Raw genomic sequence first — 19,910 nt, forward strand, 5'->3', positions numbered from 1 at the left:
GCTGGGAGGTGTCGGATTTGTCGTAGAAAAACCTGTTAAACCTCTTTAACACGTTCTTTCCAACTAGGTGAATAACTGGACTGAAACTGAGCATTTAAGTTACCAAGAATAAGAGAATGATGCAGATTTCAGTAGATTTAATTAAACAGTTGCATACAACATACATCAGGCATCTTGATGCAGAATGACATTGAACAAAGGAGCATAATGATTTTAAAGCGTAGAGGATGATTCATTCTAGTAGGCGAAACATCGTTGAGGTGTTCTCACTGCTCACAATCTTTGTTTGGGCGGAGTACAAGTTTGCACCTGTCGTCGGCCGAGCCTACATCCTGCTGCTCTCCGCAGTTTGGGTTTCATCAAGGATGGGAAACACTTCTTTCCCATCACAGGGTTGGTGGTTCGGCTTGGTTGTGATGTCACAAGCCCAACCCAGATTACAGTCGTTCAGTTGAGCATGTAGTAAATAATTCAGGTTTTGGACATGTCAAGTACATGTACATGTACAAGAACATGCGTCGCACAAAAAACGTGCGTACGCAACTTTCTACGCTCACGGTCGCATGTTCAAACAGTGATTTGAACGTGGAAAGTTGCGGTCCTTCATGCACACATCAAGTCTGGCGTAAGTACATTTCTGAGGTTTTGTTTTGTTTTGTCCGTTGGCAACACTCACTGGTGATGCAGTGAAGTCCAGAATATGAGGAAATGTGACGTCAACAATAAGTTCCCGACCACACGTGAAGGACACGACAGTCACCACATCACGTCAACACAACTACAGTGTGTTAGTCTGTTTTCTTTCACAGCTTAAATCGGAAGAAATGCCCCCAAATAAATTATTTTTCCAGGCCTCAACTGACAGGAGTGTCTCCAGCTCACGGCCAATGTTTTTTTTGTTTTTTTTTTATTTTTTTTTTACTTGTTTTTGCAAGGTCCTTGTTAGGATGAGCGGTTTTTGATGCATATTTATCCTCATTATCATATTCAAATGAATCTACTTGAAGGAGGAGACGGGGAGGAGTGTTGTGCTCCTGCATATACTCTCGATTCCACGTTGATTGTGATGTTCAAAGAAACATGCGTGGATTTGGGCGTACGCACATTTTTGAGAATCAGAATTTTTTTTGCGTACGCAAGAATTCCAAACAAGGATTCACGTTGAAATCCACGTACTCTTTGTACATGAGGCCCCAGAGCCTGCAGAAAAACATAGGGGGGGGGGCCTTCGTAGAGCTCTTCAGACCTCTGATGGTTTATTCCAGCGAGGAGACAAAAACGTCTTCGCTGCCAGAAAAGCCGACACTCTTGCTGCCGTTGTGGGGTTGATGCTTGGTGTCTCATCTGCAGCCGTGGTTCAGTTTAGGCTCCTTGAGTGTTCCCAGAAGCGTGCACGCTGCTGCTAGCTTGTGTTTGTGCTGCTGCGCCGCTTCTTTAAAGCGTCTGTCAGAGCAGCCGCTGGTCTAAAGGTCGATTAGCCCTGCAGTTAACACGCTAACTGATTAGTTCAACCTGCTGCTTGCCAATGAGGCTAACTGCCAGAAACACATGCACGCGCACACATGCACGCGTGCGCACGCACACGGAGGCAGTGCCAGAGCCCCGGTCTGCTGCAACGTGCCGTGACTCTGACTGTGGATCTTGTTTCTGAGGCGCCTCAGTGACTCATTCACTGCACAGACTGGAAACTCTCCTCCTCCTCTTCCTCCGCCTCCTCCTCCTCCTGCCCCTCCCCCGGTCAGCTTAAACTTATTTAAATCTGATTTCTCGTTGTGTTTGTGTCATTGTCATCGCTGACATCGATGCTGGCGGCTGACGTTGATGGGTCTGGCCCGGGACCGGGGCCGGGCCTGGGGCCGGGCCTCTCCCAGTGGCTCTGATAAGAGAGCAGATGTTCATTAAACTGCAAAGTGGTAAGAATCTGACCTTCATCTAAGTCACAAGAACAGAGAAACACTGGTGAGACAGAAATGGTCACCTTATTGGACACGCCCACGAGACCATCACACAGCTGGAGGAAAAAGGCGTGAGATAATGTTTGGTTGTAGCTCCTTCATCACAAAGCTCCAGGATACCTCACCACTGACGGCTGTGACTGAGTGAACCAGAGCGCTCCCAACGCGCCTGACTGGACAGGAAGAGGAAGGCTGGGAACAGGCAGCAACACGCCCAGTTTAGCTCGACGGGCTTAGCTTATGCTAACATGTGATGCTAAGTGATATTTTACATTGATTCTGATTTAATGTCCTCATGTCGAGTGTCACTGCAAGTGCTGCCAGACCTGAAACGAGGACTACGATATGTGATGATAAACTTGCTGAGCCTTGAAGACGAAGGTTGTAGCCCCTGGTGGTCGGTGGTCGGTAGAGGAACTGCTCCTTTACTTGAATCTGATCACGCGGCACATGGAGCTGACCGGTGGAGTGAATGTCCACGTGATAAACACTTCACTGGACACCTGAGTTAGTGGCTCCAGTCCTGAAGACGTCCCCGTTGGTTGGATACGTGGTTACTGGTAGTTACTGGGGTGTGTGTCCTAAAGTGAGTTTAGTCACTGGAATAAGCGTGGAACGTTCTGTCCTCTATGTTGATGCATTTACTTAAAATGAGTGATTATGAGTCCATACCAAACAGGAAAATGATCAGATTTTGATCAGCAGCTCATAAATCTGGGCTCCTTGTGAGCCACGACTCTTTAATAACAGCAGGCAGCCTCCCTGAGCCTGACAGCCACTAATCAGGGTGAAAAGATGCAGTCACACCCAATGAATTACAGTTAATTAGTGACAGAGGATATGAGCCGGGCCTCTGCTCCATTTGTCATTTTAAGCAGCGCCGCTAAATGAAAAGCAGCTTCCTGAATGTCATGGATTCGATGTCGATGAGCAGCTGAGACAAATCTGCCGAGCCGAGTGTCGGAGCAGAGGTCGATGTCGGTGCCTCCCACGTCAAAAATCATCTCGGTAACTACAACCAGACCCTGGCTGCAGCTCTGCTCGCGTTTGCAGAGAATTAATCACATTTTGGAGCTCAGCCGTCATTAAGGGTATAAAACAGCAATTTGTGCACGTGTGCCTGAAGCGACAGTCGTGCTGCTCGCTGCGTCTCTCGGGACGTGAAACTGGTTGTGGTTCAGTCCTGCCGGTGACAGGTGAAGTGACGGGTGGGGTCCATCCTGCTGAGCTGGAGCTGCAGCTTTTCTCACCTGGATCCCCGAGTTTCTTAAAGACGCAATGATGCTCCAGAAGCGTCTCAGATCTGTCTTTGTGTCTTTGTCTCTGCTTGCATTTACTGACAGCGGGGTGCCTGGGATGCAGACTTACATCAGCCAGACTAGACCTTCGGATGAAATACTCGGATGAATCATCATCATCATCTGCAGAAGAGAGATTTACTGAAGGTTGCAATGAATTTTAAGTCTGTCTCTGGTTCAGGCAGTTCAGGCCCGTCTCACGAGGCCTGTCTCCGGGTGAGAGGCCCGGTGGGCGGCGGTTGTGTACCCAGAAAGGCCCCTGCTCAGGAAGAGCGAGCACGGTTGGCAGATAACTGAAACCCTGAACCTCAGACTCTAGTCGAAGCTGTCGTGTCCACCGTGAACAGAAACAGCCTTGTCTTTGCTGGTTCTGTCGTAATTCGGCAGGATCACCTCTTCTCACTGCACTGTCAGCGGTTTTGATGATGTAACTGGTGTCATTAGTTGTTTTATGAGTCTGGCCTTCATAGTAAGAGTTTAAACATTTACATGCCAATAAAACTGCTGCAGAGGTCTGAGGACGACTCGTCCGTCAGCATCAGTAACTTGTCAGAACTCAACAGTATGAACAGCACTCTTCGTTCCCAAACGTGAGAATCCCTCCCGTGACATCTGATTAAGAAGAACAGCAGGAGTCTGTAACGCCTGACAAAACCCTCATCCCAGATGATGGAGGTGCTGGTGGTTCTGGTGCTGGACGATGGCGGTTCAGCCTCCCTGCTGCGTCCCAGGTTTGGATAAAACTGCAGAATCTTGTTTTTGCAGCGCTGGACATGGTTGGTGAGATAATGAGTCTTTGCCTCGGGGGGTGTCGTGTGACAGGGGAAGTATTTGTCAGGGTTTACCGTGTTCCCGTGATGTCACAGCAGAGGTTTGCATCGGTTTGCTATCATGTTTGTGGAGATCGGTTTCTGCCAGCAGGAAGAGACTAAAATGTTGCTTTTATTTGCTTTTAACGGCACGGATCAACTTTCAGGCCATAAAAGGTTTATCGATTCAAGGATGATACATGCATATAGTCCATCTCCTCAAATAAAGGCCAAAGCTTTTATTTACTTCACGTGGGAAATGTACCAGGCTTTTATAGCTGCCGTTGTGATGAGACTCTTATTTTTTGTTTTGATGCTTCAAACCAAATCTAGAGCGGTGCACGTGAGCACATCAGAGGCAACCAGTGGTCCAGTCATTCCTGAGGGAATTCCTGTCATCTCTGAGGGAGGAGTGAAATTCCTCCAGAAACTGGCTCAGGTTCATTAGAAATGTTACATTTTTCTCTTGACTTCTGGGAAACAGTGTGCAACGAAGTTGGCTTAACACTTATGAACTCCTGTCTTTCTGTTTTTGTTCCATAAATTCATTTGGTTATGTAGATGTGTGTATTCCATAGAACTGGATGATAAACCTGCTGACATGTAATGGTATAACTGTGTATATACACACTGTATTTCCTGTACTCTAGATTATCCATCCATCTGCTCTAGATCTTTCATCCATCTTCTTAACATGTTCCAGAGATTCAAATTCAGTGGATGGAAACAAGCAGAACACTCTTTTTAATTGGATCATATCAAATAATAATTAACATCTCATTTCTGGATCATTTATTAAATTCCAGTTTTATTTTAGGACAGTAGCGTTTGCCTCCTTTAATCAGTACCCCATAATAATCTGCATCATCCAAGCCTGTCTTGGCAGCAGCAGTGGGAGGACAGTCCGGATGTCCTCTGGTCAGATTGGTCCTCTCTGTTTCTGAATTACTTTTTCATCTGAAATTTTTCTCCTTCTTAACCTCTTTTTCATCCATTTTGCATGATGGGATGTGAATTTCAAAGGTCTTTTTGTTGCTTGTCTGACACAGTTTTACACCCGGTAGCAAGTCGACGTAGAGACGTCAGGGATGTCTCTGCAGAACAAGCGAGCTTCTGAATCAGACGCACAGACGTCAGACGAATGAACATCTGTGTCTTTCACGGAGGAGTCGGACTCTGCAGCTGATGTGTTGTGAGTTCATAAAGTAGCTGTTGTCCAGACGTCCCAGCAGCTTGGTCTGCGCCGGCTGCACAGACGTCTGGCCGTAACGCGGCTGCATGCTTCACCTGCCAGCCCGCCAGTCTTCGATCAGATTTGGGTTGGAGGAGCTGCTCTCTGGTGATGCGTTTAATTTTCTGAGCTGATAACGCTCTCTTTCCGGCTCAGACCATCTGTCGTCTGTCTGGGTTTCTTTCCCAAACCCAGTTCGGTTTTCTCTGTCAGCCGTATGACTGTGTGCTGTGTTCACTTTTAACCGATCTTTCCACATCAGCCGGTATGACAACCTGGAGCATTTTAACATTTTTTGTTAGGTGTGTTGGTTGGAAATGGCTCCAAATGCTCACGATCAATACCACCTACCTACGCCTGAGTTTGTTGAATGTTATTTTCAAAAAGAATCTAACAGATATAGCAAGGTTGTCCTGAATACCATTTTATTAACTTTGCAGCTTCAGCAGAAGATTAGGACGGACGTTTAGACGGATGTTTGGTACGAGGGTTACCAAGGGTGTGAGGGGTACGAAGGGATATGAAGGGTATGAACGGAACGAGGGGTGTGAGGGGTACGATGCAGTTTGGCTCTAGGAACTGTTAGGAGCAGCTGATGGATTGATTGCAGAGCTCTGACCGGGTCATGTGGAGCTCGCACTGTTCAGAGTATTAAAAATGTAACATCTTAAACTGGATCCTGGATCGGACAGGAGATGGGACAGGAGACAGGAGGTGATGCGTAGCCAGCGCAGGCGCGATGTGCATCCTGGGCGGTCCGTAAAGGACGGAGCACCAACGGATCCATCCCAAAGTACAGAGGTGCAGCAATCCAGCGATGAGTTTACAAGGGCATGAAAGGCACTCTCCAGGCATCTGGTGAGGACGCGTGCTGGACGCCTCCCTGGTGAGATCTTCTGGGCATGTCCCAGTGGGGGGAGACCCCGGGGAAGCCCCGGGACACGCCGGAGGGACTATGTGTCTCGGATGGCCTGGGAACACCTTGAGATCCCCCCAGATGAGCTGGACGAATCGGCCACGGAGAGGGAAGTCTGGGCTACACTGCTTAGGCTCCTGCCCCCCCCCCGACCCGACCGCGGATAAATGGATGCAGGGCCGCCGCAAGGGGTGTGCGAACCGTGCGACCGCACGGGGCCTCCCGCCCCAAGGGGCCTCGCGCTATGGGCCGTTTTTGAAAATTATTATTATTTTTTTTTTTTTTTTCGTTTTTTTTTTCTTCCTTTTTTCCCTTATAAATATCAACAGTCACGTTCCATTACACACCTAAATGTGTACTAGTCTGTGCATATCAATAAATATATGTGCAATGATGCGCGTGTCTGTTGTTCAATACAACTGATCAGACCAAGCGCAGACACAAGCTGCTCTGATCCAGACGGGTGGAGTTGGAACAAACTGTCACACAATGTCGAGAGAACGAGACAGATTCAGGAAATTTCCATCAGGGGACGAAAAAAGAAAAAAACTAAAGAAAATGGAAGAGTTTAATGCCTCTCTGAAAGGCTCGTTTGATAAATTTGTTAGAAAAATCACCAATCCGACCGGGTCTCAAGCAGCCGTGGGGCCCCACGTCGAGGCAAGTCAGATGATGATGAGGCAGGGCAAGGTATCCAGTATTTTGCTAATTGGAGAGTTAAAATTGCGCATATAGACACCCGATCCGACCCGAAAAACCCAAAAATTGGGTTTTTGGGTTTTTCGAAAAACCCAAAAAAACAAAAAAAAAAAAAAAAAAAAAAAAAGCCCCCCCTCGGTCATTTCGCACAGGGCCTCGCAAATCTCCCAGGCAGCTCTGAATGGATGGATGGATGGAGGGAGGGAGGGATGGATGGATGGATGGATGGATGGATGGATGGATGGATGGATGGAATCTCACCCAGATATATAAAATCTGGTTTGCTGACGTTGTGTTTGTGCTCTGGATGACCACATCTCATCTGATAAGTGACTCTCGTTTCCATCATCAGTCCTTTTCTTTTGTTGTGGTTGTTTCCCCTTGAAATGTTTTGCTTGAAGGCCGAGTCAGTTCTGATGCGTCCCTCTGATTCCTGGTAATCACTCAAAATAACAGTCTTTAGTTCCACTGGGATATGATGGGAGCTTTTAGACACGCACACACACACACAAACACACACACAGTAATGACAGTCCTTCATGGTGTGAGACTCTAAGTGTGCGCACCGTGTCAGAGGTGAGTGTTTAACATGATTACAGCTTTCTAATGGAGGTAGTAATTACCTCCTGGCTGCTTGACTTCACACACACACACACGCACACACACACACACACACACACACACACACACACACACACACACACACTGTCCTTTTTTGTCATTTTTACAGCAGTGTTTTGCCGTCTGCTCACCGAACAGGATTTATATATTCATTGGCTCTTCTTCCCGTCCTCAGCGGGATGACTCGGGGGTGGGAGGGTGGGGGGGGTGGGGGGGTGATGGGGTTTCAGCCGGAGGAGCTGCTGAGTCTCCAGGAGGCAGGTGTGCAGTTCTGATGGATTTTCTTTTCTTGTTTTGTTGTGCGGTTTTTATGTTTTTCCCTTTCCTCTTGATTACTGTCATGTCTCACATCCTGGTTTTGGATAAACATCAGTAAACATCAAACATCAGCAAGTGGAAAGCTGAAAACACATACAAAGACTTCAGTACAGGAAGATTTCTTATGAGAATAATAAAGATAAACATGGTTCTTCTTTGCCTGTCCGTAGACTCTCCCACTGGCTGACTTTTATTTACAAATCCATTTTGGGACGTCTCCCTACATGTTTGTGCGTGCACATGTGTAGAAACGTCAGCCATTATGGCCTGCGCTCACAGAACTTTATTCAGATGCAGGTCCCGAGAGCCAGAACTGAACTGGGTAAAAAGGCTTTCAAGTTTTCTGCCCCCTCAACTTGGAGTGATGCGCAGAAGGACTTGAAATTGGTTGAGCTTGTATCCTTGGGTAAATTTAAATCCATTTTAAAAGACAGAGAAATTAGCTCTCTTGGTTCTTGCGACTGCCCCGTTGTGTAAATTTTACCATTGTTTTACTATTGTTTCCCCGGAATGTGTGACTGACTGTCTGTGTTTGTATGTATTGTTTTATTCTTTTTATGCTGCCATTTTGGCCAGGTCACTCTTGAAAAAGAGGTTTAAATCTCAATGAGTTTTTTTACATGGTTAAATAAAGGATATATATATATATATATATATGTGTATATATGTATATATATATATATATATATATATATATATATATATATATATATATATATATTTATACATATACCGTATTTTAGGGATGTCCCGATCAGGTTTTTTTGCCCCCGAGTCCGAGTCCTTTGATTTTGAGGACTTGCCGATACCGAGTCCCGATCCGATACTTTTATAAAACAATAAAAAATGAAGAAGAGAAAAGAAAATTATGCAGGATGACCCTTTTATTATATTTTAACATGTGTACTGTAAACTGAGCACATAGGAGGTAGGCAGCTTGAACATTCTTAAGTCAGTATAAAAAAATTGTCTTTTCTTTTTCTTTTTTTTTTTTTTTTAGCACAGGGCTGCTTCAGCTTCAAAACAAACAGGCGTGCTCTGTGCGCATGCGGTGCTCTCCGCGCATGCTGCCGCTCCGAGCCCAGACTACTCCACGTGTGCGCTGATTTATGGTCCCGCGTCACACCAACGCAGAGCCTTCAACGTAGGGTCTGGCGTAGGGTGCGCGGCGACGCGGAACCATAAATCAACGCACACGTGGATGTCGGCGCCAGTGAGTATTTTCACCGGACATTTTGACCGGAGAGATTATAAAATACCGGATTTCGGCATATTTTACCGGACAAAGTCCGGCAATTACCGGACAACGGAAACCCTGATATATATATATCCGATTCCTGATCGGCTCATAACGTCCGAGTCCGGATCGAGTCTGCAATCACGTGATCGGCCCCGATTTCCGATCACGTGATCAGATCGGGACAACTCTACCGTATTTTCTGGACTATAAGCCGCTACTTTTTTCCTAGGTCTTGAACCATGCGGCTTATACAAAGGTGCGGCTATTCTGTGGATTTTGTGCTAACCGGAATAGGAATAAAAACTAAGACAAAATAAATGCAAAGAAGAATACGCTACTTCTTCTTTAGCAGATAGAAGTAGAAGCAGATTTCAAACAGATAAATAGATAAATAAATACAGTTTTTTTTCTCTTGGTTCTGTCCAGTTTTAATCAGCAAAGTTGCTGCCGTGTTAAAAGACACTGTTAGGAAAGGATCTATTTAGGTACAAACATGTACATCATTTACAGTTCAAATCGTTCTGTACATGTAGTAAATATCTAATCTGACAACATAAATATCTGCGGCTTGCATATCTTTATTTTTTAAATAAAAGTGGGTGCGGCTTATATACGGGTGCGGCTTATAGTCCAGAAAATACGGTACATGGTTAATGTGTCATTTACCTCCATTAAGAGGACAGAGAGCATAGTGAAGAAAGAGCTGAGTGCATCATCCCCAGCAGTCTCGGCCTAAGGCAGCACAAGGAAAGGAACGGTTCAGTGTCACTCGAGCCAGCAGTAACTGCAAGCTTTATCAGAAAGGAACGTTTTTTGTTGAAGATCTGAGGAGGATGTCTGTGTCCCAACCTGGGAAGGTGAAGAACAGCGGTGCTCTATGCCAGGTAAATTACTTAAGGTATAGCTGAGTATCATCTACATAGTGTTATATAATAGCATAGTTATATAGTGAAAAGAGAACGATAGTGGTCCAAACACAGAACCCTTTAGGAACACCATGAGGACTCAAGGTTGGCTAAAACAACTGCTGAGTCACATGACTTTAACATCTCTGATGCTACTTTCCCATTTTGGGGTCTCGCAGCCTGCGGCGCCCTGATTACTCTTCCTGAGTACTTGGTTGTGGCAGACTTCGCTGCAGCTTCAGCATAGTTCCTATCTGCTTGTGGGCTCCCAGCATACTTGCTGATGTTCAGAACTTCTTCTCTGTCGCCTCCTGCTAGCAATTCACCCTCATTTACAATCATTTTGTTGCTCCTGTGTGTCCCAGTGAGGCCATCAGTGCTCACCTTTGGCATATGGCTTCATCCACGTAGGAGAGGTGACTGAGGGTCGCCCCACGTCAGATCACGTCATCACTGATGCTTGGTTGCCATGACGCCTGACCAGAGCTCCCATGTTGTACAGAGGCAGATTATTTAGTTTAGCGCTCCTCCTTGGTACTGAAAGTCTTGTCTTGGACAAGTCCTGAACATGAGCAGGTGATAGGTGCTAATGGCGGGCTGTGAGTTTACCGCTACTGGTTAGGGCTGTGCGATATATCGAGATTTTAATATATATCGATATATTTTCAAACACGATATGGTACGAGACAATATCGTTTATATCGATTTTTTTTACATTTTTTTTTTTTTAATGATTTTGATATAGCTTATTTTGTGACAAATTGACTTGAATGTTTTATTTGAGATTTGCACAAATGTTTTGTTATTTGCACAACTGTCAGCCTCAGTGGAAAAGTCTGCCTGTTACTGTCTACTTTGTATTAATTGCACAGTGTATTTTAATTTAATTGTTATGCAGGAAAGGGATATTTGTTTTATTTTATTCAAGAAGCATTTTTATTCTATATATGCAGGCAGTTTATTGTTATTTCATTTGTTTTATACATTTTGATATTGTGCAGACCTCTGTTAACAAAGGTACCTGTGTGACATTTGGCACGAGGCTTTGTATTAAAACTGACAGTTTTTTTAAGGGTTTGCCTCAGAAAAAAATGAAGCTAACAGAGATACTATGCTATAATGCTTTGGGGGAAACCCCAATTAAGGCACAGAAAAAATATCGAGATATATATTGAGTATCGCCATTTAGCTAGAAAATATCGAGATATGACTTTTGGTCCATATCGCCCAGCCCTACTACCGGTGCTGTCCAACTATTCCCACTGGGGACTTCATGCTCGGATTTGGGCCAAATTGAGAATCAAGGAAATAATGAGTTCTGCATGTTGCCTGAAGCTTGACCTCCAACATCTGTGAAGACGAGCAGATATTCAGTGCAAAGCAGATGTTTTATGTTCCCGGAAAGAAGCAGCGGTGTCGAGTCCGTCAGATGCCTCTGATGCCTCTGAAGCCGCCGTCTTTCAGTCCATCCATCACTCCATCTGTCACTCCCTCCATCCATTCAGCAGAGCTGTCAGAGGAGAAGAGCTCATTACGCAGATAACGCACCTCTGTCTCTGTGTTCCCATCTTCCATCTCTTTATTCCTCTTGGATTTTACCTTAGGTGGCTGTTGTTTTTTTTTCTTGTTCCACTTTAAGTTTTAATCTTAAACACTTTTACCCAACAAGCTAGTAGAAATATGAAGGTGTTTTTAAACCTTTTAGCCCATTAATGCCTGATATTTGAAATTATACTCAGAAAGTCCCTTTTTCTCTGTGTTTGTTGTTTATAGAAGTTAAAAACACCCCCAATTTTGTCTTTATCAATATCTAAATAATGGTCTTGTTTCTTTATACCTACGTTCGGTGAATGTATTTAGTTTTTATCATGAGGGGGTGCAGAGTTCATTAAAGGTCACTGTTCAGGAGCTTCTGCCGTCTCTCTTGTTACAAGCTGGTGGTTACTTGATGTTTTTGAGGACATTTAGGAGACATATTTGGTGAAAATTCCAGGATGCAGTAAAAACGGCTCCTTGTTGAGTGGCCGCGGTCCAAACAAGACGCCGGGATGTGTTATCGCCGGGTTTTTGTGGAGGCGGCCACGTCAGATGTCCAAACCAAAGCCCTCAGGCAAATTTTTTTTTCTAATGTCTCTCCTTGATAGCTGAGTGGTTTCTTCATCTCTCAGTCGGGTTCACGAGGGTCAGAAAGGATTTTTCCTGCTGTTCAGCTTTGTAGAGATTCTCTTCCCTTCCTCCTATTCAGCCCTGCTGGAAGGTTTCAGGAGAAAGTTGCACTCGTCTATTTGCGCCCTCCCCTTCTCTCATTTCGTCTGCACACGTGCAGCGCGGTCGGCTCTACTGGCGTTTGTGAATGCGGTGACGGGCGCGGCGCAGAGCGGCTGCAGATGGAGGGAGCGCCGACTGCATCGCAGAGGTGTAAATGAGCCAGTGGGCGGAGACTATTGTGGAAGCTGCTAGGACAAGACGTGCAACGTTATTGAGGTCCACCATGTCCACCAGAACTGAGGAGTTTGGTTTTGAAGGGTTTCCTGGGCGTCTCCTCCCAGTTGGAAATGCCCAAACCCACGAGAACATGCCCCCCTTTCTGAGCAGAACCATGGACCCCTCCATGATTTGTTGGGGGCACTTCGCCCTGGTGGGGTCTCCCTGGACAGTTTGGTCCTGGGGGGGGGCAGACTGAGGGAGGGTCAAGGGGGACCATGTCCCTCACCCTGACATTGGTCAGGGAGCCCCACCCTGGAACCAGGCCCTGGTGGTTGGACCCTCAGTACAGCGGGTTTGGACCGCTGAAGACGAAAGTGAGCCAGGAGGTGCTCGTGGACGCGTAGGGGTGGGCAAAAATATCAATATGGCAATATATCGCGATACTTTTCCAGCCGATTCAATATCGATATTCAAAATTTGAATAGCGATTTTTTTTTTTTTTTTTTTTTTTCTTTTTATCCCCGATTTTTTTCCCATTATATCACCCAGTGCTCCTACCTAAGTGACAGTCCTGGGCATTGCCACTCTCTACCAACCCTGGGAGGGCCCTGCACTGAGCTCAGGTTTTATTTCACATTTTATTTCATTTTATAATTTATTTTTTATATAACACAATTGCCTGTCCTTAAAAAATGAAAAATAATGGACAGAGGTTTATTTATTTATGGATTTATATCTATACTGACTGATCACTGTGCCTGTCCTTGGTTTTAGTACCATCTTTCTTGTGTTTATTATCATTTGCCACATAATTAAAGCAACCTCATACTAAATTTAATGTTAATTTCATATGATGTAAATAATATGAAAAACATATACAAATATGTTGTAACTTTAGCTTGTATAGTTATAATAAAACATTGTTTTGACTCAGTTTGTCCCATGAATTGTCACTATAATCTGATGAACGTGCAACTTGGATTTTAAGATCCATCACTATCATCTGATGTACAACTTGGATTTTAAGATGTGTAATGCATTTTAAAATTTTTCGGTGAACTATGTAGAATATAATAATCGGGATATCGCATAATCGGGATATCGCAATGTGTATCGTATCGTGGCTCAAGTATCGTGATGCGTATCGTATCGTGAGGTCCTTCCCAATACCCACCCCAGGACGCGTGTAGCATCATTTAAATGTGTTCAGTGAGGGAACCTGCATTCCCCCCATCCTGCAGCCATCTTGCAGCCGTCCCATCCCCTCATCAGAGTCTCTGGAGACATTGCGGATATGAAGTGCCGTGAATGTGCTTTTACATGTGACGGCGCCATGAAGCCACCGACATCCTCCTCATCAATAAAGCAGCCGACGAGCGCTGGAGGGCTGAGAGCCGTCGCTCTGCTGCTTCTTCTGCAGATAAATCATTCAGACATGGACGCTGAGTGACTGTTTAAAGAAAACACTCATTATATTACATCAGGATCCAGACCTCCTCTCTGCCGCGTGGACATCACAGCCGAGAGTCGGGGGACGCTGATTGGAAAAGAAGAAAAGAAGTCACGCTCATCCAAGTTCTCTGAAAAACAAGTCTATTATTACTTCAATGCGATGCAGCGCTCGTCTCCTGAAGTGCGGTTTACAGCACAATAGGAGCGAAAAGGTGTATTTTATTTGTGGTTTGTTGGTAAAGTGGAGTGGTGATTGCATATAGGGCCAGAGTGACCTAACGTTGAACGTTGCGTGCTTCTGCAGTGCTATGGACGGTGTGGTGATCCGTCAGGTTAGAAAGAGATGAGCCGAAGGGCAGAGCTGTTGATTTACCCATCAAACTTTGTTCCAGTCCTGATTTGTGGTCATAAGCTGTTTGTAGGTGCTGAAAGAAAGAGGTTCTGGACACCTCAGAGACAGGAGAAAGAGCTCAGTGTTGTCACTGCTACTCCACATCGAGGAGCCGGCTAAGGTGGTTTCAGGATCCCCCTTCGTCCCTTTAGTCATTGTCTTCATCACAGTTTAGAAGCCTGGTAGAGTCCACTGACCTTTGGTTGTTACTTCCATTTACGAGGGTCTGGGTAAAACCTGGAATAGTAACGTTGCACATTTCCTCCTCGTCCCTTCAGCTGCTGTATTTCCATTACAGTGGTCCATCACTGTAGGATCCATCAACCTAGAAAACTAGCGCTCCATACCACTTAGGGTTGTCGCATTTTCATTATTTGTCAAACACCAATAAATGAAAAAATGAGGAAGACTGCAGAGATGATAAAACAGTACTGAGAGAGTTGAGACGTTGTTTGCATTCTCTGCTGTGGTATCGCTGACCGAGAGGTAGGGATGGGCGGTATGGACTAAAAAATGTATCACGATAATTTCTGGCATTTATCCCGATAACGATAAAAAAATACCAATACAAAAAGTGTCATCAACGGGAATTTATCTTTCTTTCTTTCTTTCTTTCTTTCTTTCTTTCTTTCTTTCTTTCTTTCTTTCTTTCTTTCTTTCTTTCTTTCTTTCTTTCTTTCTTTCTTTCTTTCTTTCTTTCTTTCTTTCTTTCTTTCTTTCTTTCTTTCTTTCTTTCTTTCTTTCTTTCTTTCTCTCTTTCTTTCTTGCTCCTTTCTTTCTTTCTTTCTTTCTTTCTTTATTTGTTTCTCTCTTTCTTTCTTTCTTGCTCATTTCTTTCTTTCTTTCTTTCTTTCTTTCTTTCTCCTTTCTTTCTTTCTGGCTCTTTTCTTTCTTTCTTTCTTTCTTTCTTGCTCATTTCTTTCTTTCTTTCTTTCTTTCTTTCTTTCTTTCTGGCTCATTTCTTTCTTTCTTTCTTTCTTTCGTTCTCTCTTTCTTTCTTTCTTGCTCATTTCTTTCTTTCTTTCTTGCTCCTTTCTTTCTTTCTTTCTTTCTTTCTTTCTTTCTTTCTTTCTCTCTTTCTTGCTCATTTCTTTCTTTCTTTCTTTCTTGCTCATTTCTTTCTTTCTTTCTTTCTTGCTCATTTCTTTCTTTCTTTCTCCCTTTCTTTCTCCCTTTCTTTCTTTCTTTCTTTCTTTCTTTCTTTCTTTCTTTCTTTCTTTCTTTCTTTCTTTCTTTCTTTCTTTCTTTCTTTCTTTCTTTCTTTCTTTCTTTCTTTCTTTCTTTCTTTCCTCAATTTATCGTTTTTACTGTGATAAATTCTTTTTTTGACGGTTTATCGTGAAAGGTAAAATATCACCCATTCCTACCGAGAGGAGACAACTCGTACTCAAGGGGGACACAGAGTTAATATTGGACTCCCACTAATGGAAGCCTGCCTAAATGGGACATGAAGAGGGCTGAACATCGTAATAACCAAGTCAGCACCACCCGTTAACCCCCTAACCTGTAGTGTTCTGTACCTCACCCCAAGTCTGGGCCCAGTAGATGTTCCTGAGAACTCTTGTTTCCGGGCTGCTCCTGATAAACCGATAGTGGTCAGAGTAAAACATAGAAGAATTCAGTATTGATCCCCGCAGACTACTGGCTTTTGTAGCTAGCAGGAATCACTTTATGGGTGTGGAGGTTGGGGTTGTGGGTGGGCAGGTATAAGTGTGGTCTTTTTGTTTTAGGTACACCACATATTCACATCTTGAAAGATGGTACTTTTGGTTGACGTGAACCTGCTTGATGTAGTGGCTGGCAGTTTCTAACCAGGAACCCCAGAACCCAACCAGACCGCTGATGTAAAGGGTTGCGTGGTTGAGTTAAAGTTGATCAGCAGAGATGCAATTTTAGGCGTCCTCCTCCTCCTTCAGTCCGTCACACATGACTAGAAATGAAGCTGCTTTAAATGCACAAAGATGAAGAGCTCTATTGTAGATCTGCTTCACATTTAAAAAAAAAAAAAATGTGTTCAGCTCGACATGGGAGGCGAGCGGTGGAGGACAAGGCAGGAAGAGAGGAAAGTGATGAGGCGATAGAGAGACAATGGAGAGAGAGGAGAGGAGAGAGTGACGGAGAGAGCCGGAGGAGAGCAGGGAGAGGTATAGGAGGTATAAAAAGCTCGGCAGAGGGAGGAGGAGGAGGAAGAGGAAGGTGAGCAGCAGCAGCTCCGCCGGCGTTAGAACGGGGAGAGCGTGCGGCCGTTTAAGAGAGGGAGCCGTTACCACAGGGATCATTGCCATGTCTGCCGCCACGGCAACAGCTAACAGGAGCTGAGCTAAGAGGAGGAGGAGGAGGAGGAGGAGGAGGAGGTTGTGGGTTTGGTGCCGGGTCCCCACGAGCAAGGCAGCCATGGACGCAAGGTAGGAAAGAGAGTCGGGCTGATGGAAGGAACAGACAAAGAGGAACTGAGAGAAAAAGAAATGCAGAAGCTTTGAGAGATTTGAGTGTAAATCGTCACCTGAGAGGAAGCGAAAGAGTCAGCAGAGGAAGAGAGAAGGGGAAGTGGTTGTGTCTGCTGGTTGTTCTGCAGAGTTTGAGAATATTTCCGCCGTCTCTTCCTCTGACTTTACGTGCTCTCTTCAGGTTTCACAGTAAGTGTTTGTTTTATTTCAACATTTTAATCCAGATTCATTTTTTGAACACACAAGCAGATGGATATGGAAGTAAATCTTTTGGACTTTTCTGATCCTCTTTTTAATGCTCTCAGCTCTCGTCAAATTTCAAGTTAAATCTGGTGATATTGAAAACATTGTCTCTCAGAACAGGATGAGCGTTATTGCTCTTTGAGCCCTATTTTTGTTGAAAAAGGGTTAAAACTGTCACGTTATTAATCAAAGCTCTGCGTACGGTGTCTCGGAGGGTCTAAGCATGCTCGAGCTTCGGTGAACAACGGCTCTCCAAGTGTCTGGGGGTCAGGGTTTGGCTCAGGAGAAGGAGCACTCGTATCCGATGGTACGATGGCTGGCATCTGTGTTGGAGCTACATCCTGTAGACCAGGACGAGACCTGTAGATACGACTGCTGGGTCAACCCCTGACTAGGCATGGGACGATATGAAAATTTCATATCACGATATTAGTGGACAAAAATATCACGATTACAATATTATCACGATATTAGCGTGTCGCTTATAAAATTCTTAAAATGCAAGGAAAAACACTAACCGTGGATCCACTGGTTCCTTCAGAACATTTATTCTCAAATCATTCTCAACACAGTGACACTTGAGGTAGAGAATAAATAGTGTACTGTAAATGTTATGCATTACAAAGTGTAAACTATAGTACCGGTACCGGTACTTATTTGAACTTTCTTTTTTTGTAAGAAAATACTTCCCTGAGAGTCGAAAGAAATAAGTGACAAATAGAAATAAAGTGACAAAGTAGAGCCAAATGCACACTGATTGTATTACTCTCTGAAACTTTAACAGTGGCTGGCTGCCTGCTACTTAGTACGGCTCTCTGGAAAAATAATAAAATAAAGGCACTGCTCTGTAGTATACAAAACAAAAGCTGCATGGCCAACACAAAGATTGAGTGAAAATAAAGTGCCACAGTAGTCAAATGCACACGGATTGTACTACTCTCTGAAAAAATATTAAATAAATAATAATAATAAATAATATGAATAAAATACATGAAAAAAATAACACTGGCTTCTACCTGGCTGGTAGCCTTGTGTGACCCAAAAAAAAAAAGAAAAAAAAAGAAAAATGGCGATAATTACAGTACCCCACGATAACGTTATCGCGGCCGTTTTTTATCGCGATATACGATAATATCGTATATCGCCCCATGCCTACCCCTGACTAGTTTAAACTTAGAAACACTCAAAAGTCAAAGTATTTCTGGAGACACAGTGGACCACTAGTAGATTTTATACGATACCACGTTACTGTTGGTTGTTCTTTCTGCATCTTTGGACCGAGCGGTTAGTACGTCTGGAGTAACCGTCGTCGGAGCACTGATGTAGTTTTCTTAAGCCTGCCTTTTTTCTCAACCCTGTTTTCAAAGTATTACTATAAAACCCAGGGAACAGATACATCTGGTCAACTCACGCAGTCATGGCTCACTTACAGCACTTTTGGGTATTTTACGGGTCAAATGTGACCTCAAGGGTCATAAACAGTGCCACAAACCACCTCTGATCTGCGGTCTGTTGTGGACCAGGATCCACAGTTCAGGTTCTCGTAAATCTGTGGATCAGTTTACAAATTTCTGATAAGAGTGTTGAATACAGTTTTGCTGTTATTTTTGCGTACAACTGAAACCTAAAGTACTTCCCCATAGGGCTGGGCAATATATCGAGATTTTAATATATATTGATATATTTTCAAACGTGATATGGTACGAGACAATATCGTTTATATCGATTAAAATTTTTTTTTTTTTTATGATTTTGATATAGCTTATTTTGTGACAAATTGACTTGAATGTTTTATTTGAGATTTGCACAAATGTTTTGTTATTTGCACAACTGTCAACCTCAGTGGAAAAATCTGCCTGTTACTGTCTACATTGTATTAATTGCACAGTGTATTTTAATTTAATTGTTATGCAGGAAAGGGATATTTGTTTTATTTTATTCAAGAAGCATTTTTATTTTATATATGCAGGCAGTTTATTTTACTTCATTTGTTTTATACATTTTGATATTGTGCAGACCTCTGTTAATAAAGGTACCTGTGTGACATTTGGCACGAGGCATTGTATTAAAACTGACTGTTTTTTTTAAGGGTTTGCCTCAGAAAAAGCTAACAGAGATGCTATGCTATAATGCTTTGGGGGAAACCCCAATTATGGCACAGAAAAAATATCGATATATATCGAGTATCGCCATTTAGCTAGAAAATATGACTTTTGGTCCATATCGCCCAGCCCTACTTCCCCATGTATGTAACGCTGCAGTGAAAGCAGACGGACCTGGAAAAGCCTCCTCTAGCGTCCATGTCCTGGGGATGGACGCTAGAGGCGTTCCTAGCGGAGGGAAACTCGTTGAGAAGTATACAACTTGTTCCAGCCAGACTTTGTGTGATGTGAAAGCCAAACGAAAGTGATCGTATCAAGCGTGGCCACACCCCCGAGGCGGCATCAGTCGTCCGTCCGCCGGTCCGGAGGTAAAAACCAGACAGCAGCTTCTTTACCACAGATTTAAGCACCCGTTTCACATCTGGACCGGACCACAGCTCACTCTGTTGGGATGTTTATTTATTTCCCCTTTGAAGGTTTGAATGTTGATTTCTTTTCAAGTCCAGGATTTTCAGGGTTTTCAGAACCAGGGTTAGCAGAGATGAAACCAGGACTAGAGGAGCTGAAACCAGGATTAGAGGAGCTGGAACCGGGATTAGAAGAGATGAACCCATGGCTAACAGAGCTGAAACCGGGACTAGAGGAGCTGGAACCAGGACTAGAGGAGCTGAAACCAGGATTAGAAACCAGGAGTACATGGGTATGAAACCAGGGCAATAGAACCTGAAACCAGGACCAGAGGAGATGAAACCAGGACTAGAGGAGCTGAAACCAGGACTAGAAGAGATGAAACCAGGACTAGAGGAGATGGAACCAGGACTAGAGGAGATGGAACCAGGACTAGAGGAGCTGAAAC

General features: G+C 44.1%; 1 protein-coding gene across 10 annotated transcripts in view; it reads left to right on the plus strand.

The window, feature by feature from the left end:
• The window catches only part of sulf2b (sulfatase 2b), an 87,961-nt gene that overhangs the window by 31,364 nt on the left and 36,687 nt on the right, over positions 1-19,910 (plus strand). Inside the window, exon 1 of one of the 10 annotated variants that reach the window (XM_061735661.1) lies at positions 3,837-3,984. The exons of 7 other annotated variants lie outside the window; for them this stretch is intronic. The gene's annotated coding sequence lies outside the window, so the exon portion shown is untranslated. Of the gene's footprint in view, positions 1-3,836; positions 3,985-16,429; positions 16,668-16,876; positions 16,899-19,910 lie in introns of those variants that run through there. 2 more of the 10 variants (XM_061735660.1, XM_061735662.1) reach the window with 2 other exon arrangements.

Source organism: Cololabis saira, chromosome 12 (genome assembly GCF_033807715.1).
Source record: "Cololabis saira isolate AMF1-May2022 chromosome 12, fColSai1.1, whole genome shotgun sequence".
NCBI lineage: Eukaryota > Metazoa > Chordata > Actinopteri > Beloniformes > Belonidae > Cololabis > Cololabis saira.